Source organism: Humulus lupulus, chromosome 6, assembly GCF_963169125.1.
Source record: "Humulus lupulus chromosome 6, drHumLupu1.1, whole genome shotgun sequence".
NCBI lineage: Eukaryota > Viridiplantae > Streptophyta > Magnoliopsida > Rosales > Cannabaceae > Humulus > Humulus lupulus.
In genome coordinates this window covers 17,633,654-17,642,044 of record NC_084798.1, presented here as the reverse complement: position 1 = coordinate 17,642,044, position 8,391 = coordinate 17,633,654, and the positions used below count along the sequence as shown (strand labels likewise).

At 29.9% G+C, this 8,391-nt stretch overlaps 1 long non-coding RNA gene across 1 annotated transcript; it reads left to right on the top strand.

Annotated features, from left to right (window-relative positions):
- The first annotated feature begins 3,170 nt into the window (after nucleotides 1–3,170).
- Nucleotides 3,171–6,671, top strand: LOC133783860 (uncharacterized). The gene is made up of 2 exons (XR_009870993.1): nucleotides 3,171–3,515; nucleotides 6,443–6,671. It is a non-coding gene; the product is annotated as an uncharacterized LOC133783860 (long non-coding RNA).
- Nucleotides 6,672–8,391: the final 1,720 nt, after the last annotated feature.

Here is an 8,391-nt window from a genome sequence, read left to right as displayed (position 1 = left end):
TCTCTCTCTTCAATTTTGAATGTGTGCTCCTCTCAGAAATTAGGGTTTTTTCTATCCCTCTTTCCTCTTCAAAACCTCACAGCCGAAACTAAAGATGTTATATTCCCTAAAATTTTTGTTTCTCTTCATGTAATTTTAATAATAGTGTCGTGAAATTTGCCCACCTTTGAACCCTGGAACAGTGCGCCTACCCACCCATTCCAGCATTTGTCCTTACTGACCAACCTTTTGGGGTTCATCCAATTTTATTTCTTAATCTTATTTAAGTCAATTTATGGTCTTATTACATATGAAAAACAACAACTCATTCCATCAACACTTTCAAGTGACAACAAGATTGTGTTCCTTTTCTGTAATACATACAATTCTCTTCCCATAATTAATCTTTCTTTTGTTTTCATGGGTCTAAATATTAAATCCAGGTACAATGACATTGCTAAGTATGGTTTTGAAGCCGCACAGAACTCTGGTCCTGTGAAAGTGATCCTGTGGGACAGGAAGAGAAATTAACCTTGCAAAATACAGGTCATGTTCGAATACATGATGGCCTGGGAGAGTAAGATTTGATTTTTTTTTATTTTTGCTTTTGATAGACTTGATTCATTCTGAGCTTTACTATTTTATTAATCTTTAGGCTCATGATTGTAATAGGAGAGCAGTTGTATTCTATACTTCTTTTAAGCTTCTTCTTCATAGAGGTAAAATATATCAGATATTGCAGTTTATATACTTTCTTGAGTGCTGCATTGTTCATATATATCTAAAATTCTAGCTTATATGATTTCTCCATTTCTTCGAGATTTATCACCAGTTATGCTTATTTGCAACATCTGGAAAGGAAAGAATATGCAATAAGTTCCTGTATACAGTGGGGTCCTCACATATAATGATATGATATGGTTTTTATGTATACAGGTTTCTGTGACAGGATTTGTACCCTACATTAGGACAACTCTAAATTTTCTTCATGTCTCTTGGATGTATGCCTACTTCTGTTTCGAGTATGTGATGAGTTTTTTTCTTTTTCTGAGCTGCTCCACTTACTATTGCAGAGTGTTATACTAATTTCATCTTTGATCTTGTAAGGTACAAGTGGAACCTTCATAATTCAGATCTGGACAAACGGCTGAACTTTTTTGAATCTAACTGGGCATTCTTTTTAGGTTTTGGTAAAGTACTTTCTAACTTTATTATTGTTTTTGAGTCAGTTTGTCATATATATTATCTTCAATTTCTGCAGGTTAGGAGTGGTTTATTTAACATGAGAATTCATACTACTTGTTTCACATGGTTTCTATTTTATTGTTTGATCAATAATTGTGACCTCAATTTTAAATTGGTAACTTCTAAGTTATGTGGCATTCCTATGTGAATGTTATGTGCTAAGCAATTGAATGTCATCATTAGAGTATATATTCTCTTTGAATAATCATAGTTTGGTCCTATGAAACAAACATAAACTACAACAATTTTGCTTATATATTACATTAAAATATTACGTATATTTAGAAGTGCTATAAATCTATCCTAATAAAAAAAACAAGGGGAAATTTTACCCAAAGAGGCGGCAAGTGAAAGTACTTAGCGCCAAATGAAAATGAAAAAAATAATTTGGTTTCCTCTCTCTCTCTCTCACTCGTTTTCAGCCCATCTCTAATATCTGAACTCCATCACCCTAATCACACCTCATCCTCTCTCTCTCGCCTTCATTTTATCAGTTCCCTCTCCATTCTCCATCGCTCTCTCTCTCACCGAGTCTATCGACTCTCTCCATCACGCCATGACCACGCCTAGCTAAAGCTATTTATTTAGGCGTTTAGCTTTGAAATCTGACCACGTCCATGCCTAGCTAAAGCTCTCTCTCTAACAGAGTCTATCGACTCTCTCATCCTCAAGTCCCGATACTCTAAAGTCCGACTGAACAACACCACGTTTAGTCTCTCTTCACTCTTTCCCGTTGAGCTGTTGGAGCAACACGAGCACGGAGCAGCTAAACCAAGACCAAGGTAACCCAATCACTCACGAAGTTGTTAGTTTCTTCTGTAGTTTTTTTTTTCTTTTTCAGATTTCAAATTAATATGAAGAAAGTGTTTTGAATATTGATTATATATATTTGTTTCTAATTGAGATAACACAGAGAAAATTAAAACTAGAGAGGTTGTATGCTAGCTAATTCAAACACTCACAGGGCCTCTCTTTCTCACGCTCTCCTCTTTCCCTCACCTCTCTCGGAGTAGCTCAAGAGGTAAGGCATTTTGATTTTTTTTTTAACTTTGATTTTGATATTTAGTGTTTTAGTTTGTTAAGTAAAACTTGTATTGAATTTTGTTTTGGTGTTGGGGTATTGTCAGTGGGTATAAGTCTTGGTTTCTTCCCTTGTTGCTGATCTGGTTCTTCGATCCCCTATTTCACAATTAGGTAAGCCAAACTTCCATTTACATATTATTGATGAATAACCAAATTTCTGTGTGTATATATATATATATATAGTACATATTATACAAAGATAAATAATAGGTGCTTGCCATCTTTTTTTTTTGTCTATGTACATAAAGAAATGTTAAGAAAGAGGGTTATATTCTCTGTTTGTCAAAATGTGAATATTATATATAGATAAGATAAATGAAATTAAATATGATTTTATGACAGCTAATTAGATAACTCATGACACTATATTCTTATGAACTAATGTGCTGTTAATAGAAAATAGTTTTGTTTTGTTTTAGGTGTTTTTCACTTTTTAATGAATTTGTCCCTACTTTTCTCTATCACTAGAATGGTCAAGAAGCTAAACCGATATTCTATATTGAAATAGAAAGTATTCTTATATAGTTTTAGGTATCTACAAGACACACAGTATGTTATAACTAATATAAATTTGAATTTTTTTTTAATACAGGTCTATTTGTTGTATTATGGCTTTGGTGCTCCTTGCCTTTTCAACATTTTTTTTACATGTGGATTGTTTGCTTAAAATGATCCAAATTATTTCTCCATGTGTGTTCTTTGTCTCTACTCAACTTATATCAAGAGAACATTTTGAATATAGTCAATACATATATAATTTTTTGTGTTGGAATTATTTCTAATTGAGAGAATACAAAGAGAAAAATTAGAGATGTTGTAAGTGTGAGAATGTGGTGCTTAATACTTAATGTTTGTGATTTGAGAATATGGATTTAGATTACCTTTTCTTTAGTCCTTTTGTTGGCCTTTGTGTATGAAATTTGGATTTTACAGATTTGATTTATGCATATTCTAGAATCTAAATTTATCAGGCTTTTATTCATGTGAAAATTTATAATATTGATTGTATGGGTTTTGATCATAAATAATGAGATTTGTGTTTGGTGCTGTTATATTGCTAATATATGGCTCTATCTCTGTATTTTTATTCTATTTGTAATATAGTTAAAACTTTTCTGGATGGCTGCCTCCAAGAGAAGAGGCAAGATACTTTGTGTGCAAGCAATATTTCACGGGAGACTCTTACTTTTGTTTGCATTTTGCAAGTGGTATGCCTTTTACCTTTGTTTTAATATTATTGCTAATGTTAGATGAGTTTGAATATCTTAAATATTCAACCATAGTGAAGTAGGTTCTGAGATCATTGTTGTGTGCTGCGGTGATAACAGAAGGTTGAGAACTTGTGTGTCTTAGTGAAGTAGGATTTGAGAAATTTGTGTGTTGCGGTGAGATAAGGAAGAAAACATGCATGTTTTTTGAATTAGTTGAATTGATATTGGCAGATGGTTAGTTTCTAGTATAGGGGAAATGGTGTTTGATTTTATATAGACTTATCTAGTATTACTATTTTATAATTGAATTGTGTTTGCTTGGTTTGTTTGATGATTGGTACATTAATTAGATTGTTAAAAACACACTTTTAAATGGTGTAATAATCTTTTGGTATAGATTTTGAGGTCCTTTTCAGTTGTATTGCAAGCAGCTTTGCCTGAGTTGCTTCCTTTTTTAGGGTCCTTAAGCTTCTTAAAGAAACCAAAATATCATTTTGTGTTGGCACTATAACAAAATTGGGTTTTAGAGACAATTTTTTTTTTGTCGCTAAAGCTTTCTAAATCCTCGCTATATCGAATAGAGATAACGAAATTGTCGTTAAACTTCTTCGCTAATACTTTGTTTCTATTGTTGAACTATAGAGAGGACATTTAAAATCCTCGCTATTGCTCGGTAATAGAGAGAAAATTTCAGTCGCTATTTCATAGAATATTAGGTTGATATGCATGCATATATATGGTATGTCATTAAACCAGCTTTTTTCTACTTCCTTGGTGATGTTAGGCTGTCATTTGGTGAGTGACTTTATGCAAAGAGTAGCAGCAAGTCTTTTCAACTGAGTAACATTTATGGATTTAATTCATTATTAAATATTTTGATACCAAGACCAAATCTAACACCAGAAGAAAGAAAACTCCAATATTAGACATTTACCTAAACATATAACAAAATAATAATAGAATAAATCAAGTGAGAATTATTTTTTGTTTTATCAAAAAGAAAGAAAGGGGTCCAATAATCAATTATCAGGAAGCCTTCTTGATTGTTGGGCAAATTTCAACACTATATTTTCTTAAGTTTGACAACAATGAACTCTAGGTCCCAATATCCATTGGAAATTTGACAAATATTCAATCTCTGCAATTGGGAAACCTTTGCCTTCTACATTTGAGAACTGTACCAGTCAACAGATTCCAGGATACTGTTTTCATTGTCATGTTTTATAGGGGTCAAGATAAATATGTCCTTGAAAATTGTTTCTTGATGTACATCTTAAAAGAGAATTAGTGCTCCTTCCCATCCATTTCCAATTTTTTGGAAAAATTACAATATTCACGGTAATGTTAAAAAAATATCGTTTTTTTTACGGTAAACTAAAATAATTACACTTTTACCTTAAAATTTGTTCTTACTTCTCATATAACACTTCTCTTCCTCTCAAAATTTATTTGACCAATCCTCAAACTAATATATTATTCATATCTAAATAAATGTCTATATATATATTTATATAATACTGGTCACTTATAAACTGCAAAATAAATATATAAATATATATGATAATATCTCACTTTTCTTTTTCCATTATGTACACTTCTGTTTTTTTTACTTGTCTTTTTTCGTCAGTAATTTTAGTTCATCTCCATATTTTTTTCTGCTAATAATAATAATTAAATATGGGGTTTTCGCTTTTTTTTTTGCTCTCCATTAATATTACTTTTTATAATTAATTTGTTTATTCTATTTTTATTTAAATTGATATAAATGATCTTTCAATTTTATTATATATATATTCATAAAATTTTGTAACATATATTAATGGTAGTAGGAAAAATAGTGATAAAAAATATTATATTGTTTTGAAAATCATAACTAGTCAAATCTGAACATTCAGTGTTAAACTAAAATCTTAATCTAGTTAAAGTTTAAGCTTTGTTGCAAAAATATATTTTAAAGTTAAAAAATTAGTTTTGTAAATTTTTGTAACAATCATGTTAAATAAATTTATAAATATTTATGTAAATGTTAGTTACAAAAATAAACTTTTTGGTTGTGAAATTATTTTGCAAACTGTTGTTATAAAAATATAAGACTTGTTTACAAAATTATTGTAATTCACTAACTGCATTTTTATATAAATATATATATAATAAAGTGTTTTATAAATAATGAATATCTTAAATTTATAATTTTAAGTTGTATAATATAAATTTGATGGTTCATGTAATTTTTTGGTACAATATTGTAACATATGGAAAAATATAATATTTTTAAGTAAATTTTGGTTACAATTTCTTAACTATAAATTATTTTATAAATGTTAGTTACAACAATATATTTCCTAGTTATGAATCTAATTTTGTAAACTATTGTTACAAAAATAAAAAATTAGTTACGAATTTGTTCGTAAGTTTTATGTACAAAAAACTACAATTCTAAAACTGATTTTTGTAAATAGTATTTACAAATATGTTATAGATATTTACAATTTTGTAACTGATATTTACAAGTTTGTAAACGTTGATCACAAAAAAATGTATTTTATCACTTTTATTTACGATTTAAAAGTCACTCTGTATTTACGCTTTTGCCACTTCGTGTTTTTATCTAAAAATTTTGTATTTTTATAATCCACCGTTTTTTTCATTTTTTCATTCTTTTTTAACTTTTAGTGCATTTTTTTGTAGATTTCCCTTTATTTTTTGTAACTAAACTCACTCTACAAATACAAATGTATTTGAAGCATTTCCTATCTAAAATCCTCATTGCCATTGTAGTAACTCCAGAGCTTAATTGCAGGTGAATCTGTTTATCCCCAGCTGCAACCACATTAAATTTTGTAAATTGAACCAACAATATGTACATGTATTTCCCAAGTGTATTGCTTCTTTCAAATATCTTACACATCTCAACCTTTTATCAGGTGATTCAATTAGTGGAACTATTCCTCCCGAGTTTGGAAATCTTATCAAATTGCACTATCTAGATCTTTCATTCTCTTCTTCTAAAGATGGTGTGTTGGTTGATAATCTTGACTAGCTTTCTCGTTTCACTTCTTTGAAAACCTTTCTATTAATACTAAACGATTACTTATATCATTACAAATATGCTTTCTTCTTGTTGGAGATCAAATCTCGTTTATTCTCTATAGATATTTTTTTTTAACTTCAAATATGTGATAGGTAACTGTTACCTCCCCTTCTGATATATATATATATATGTATATTTATAAGTTTTGTATGGTTTACATACTAAAATTATAGTTAAGAAATGAAATATGTTTTAAAAAAAATTTGAAAGTGAGAAAATCTTGATTTCAAAATGTCATAAATTTTAATTAAAATTTTAAAAAATAAAAAGTGAAAGTGATTTATAGAACATGTTTTTAGCGTTTGTTTTCAAAAGAAATTTATTTAATAAAAAAACTATTTATTTAGGGTCCGTTTGGTAAAAATTTTGTTTTTGAATTTTTTAAACACAAAAATAGAAATATATTTTTATTTTTGTTTCTTTATTTTTTAAAAATAAAAATATATTTGGTAACTATTTTTGTTTTTTGTTTTTAAAAACAAAAAATAATAAACGCGTTTGATAACTTTTATTTTTATTTTTATTTTTTGTTTAACAATATAAGGTGTTGGTTTGAAGAAGAGAAGAAAAAAAGAAAGGAAAAATTAAAAACTGTTTAAAAAAATTTTGAAAGTGAAAAAATTTTATTTTCAAAATTTAATAAATTTTAATTAAAATTTTAAAAAATAATAAATAAAAATAGAATTACCAAACACATTTTATGTTTAATTTTCAAATTTTTAATTAATTAAATAAAAAACTATTTTTTTTAAGTGTTACCAAACAAAACCTTATATGTTACCAAACGAACCATTATTCTTCATTTTCTTCAATATTTTTTTTTTCCCACCGGCGGGGCCCGATAGCAACGCGTTTGATTGTCGGTGGGGAATGGGAAAGGAGAAATTGTGAGAAAAAAAAAAGAGGGAGAATTAGGAACGCGGAATTGGACAGCGTCTCGTCTCGTCACGGGGCTTCACTCTTTTTTTTCTTTTCCCATTGCTGACGTGGACTTCTTTTTTTGTCCCAAACTGATAAAATTGTCGGTGGGGAATGGGAAAGGAGAAATTGTGAGAGAAAAAAAAAAAGGAGAACGCGGAATTGGAAAGCGTCTCGTCATGTCACAGGGCTCCATTCTTTCTTTTTTTCCCATTGTTGACGTGGACTTCCTTTTTTTTTTTGTCCCAAACTGATAAAATTGTCAGCACTGGGTGGACTTCTCTTATCGATTAGAATTCTTCTTCGTCTTTTTCAAAAAGAAACGAAAAATATTTGTTTTTTTCAGAATATTAATAGGGAAATTTCACTTTTTATCTCTAATAATACCTAATATTACCAAAAAATCCCAACATTAATAATATTTTCAAATTAATGCTAAACTTTCCTCCCATACCCAAAATACCCCTCCCATTCAATCTCAGCCTTCTCTCTCTCAGTCTCGGTTTCTCTCTCTTTCAGTCTCACAAAAATCCCCCAAAAACCATCGAACCTCCACCTCCGTCGAGCCGTCGAGCCGCCATCTCCGTCGAGCCGTCGAGCCCGCATCTCCGTCGAGCTCCCACCTTCTCCGTCGAGCCCCCACCTTCTCCCATTTCTCCGGCGATCTCGAGCCCACTGCAAACTCCCATTTTTCTGTCAAACCCGAGACCCACGGAGCATATTTCCTTCAAAGTTTAAAAAACTAAGGTAAAATCTTGAACCCAAGTCCATATTTGCTTTATATCGTTGTTGAATCTGTGATTTGTGGAATGGGTTGTCCGATTTTGTGGGAAATTTTTTATGGGTTTGAACCAGTGGCTCGAT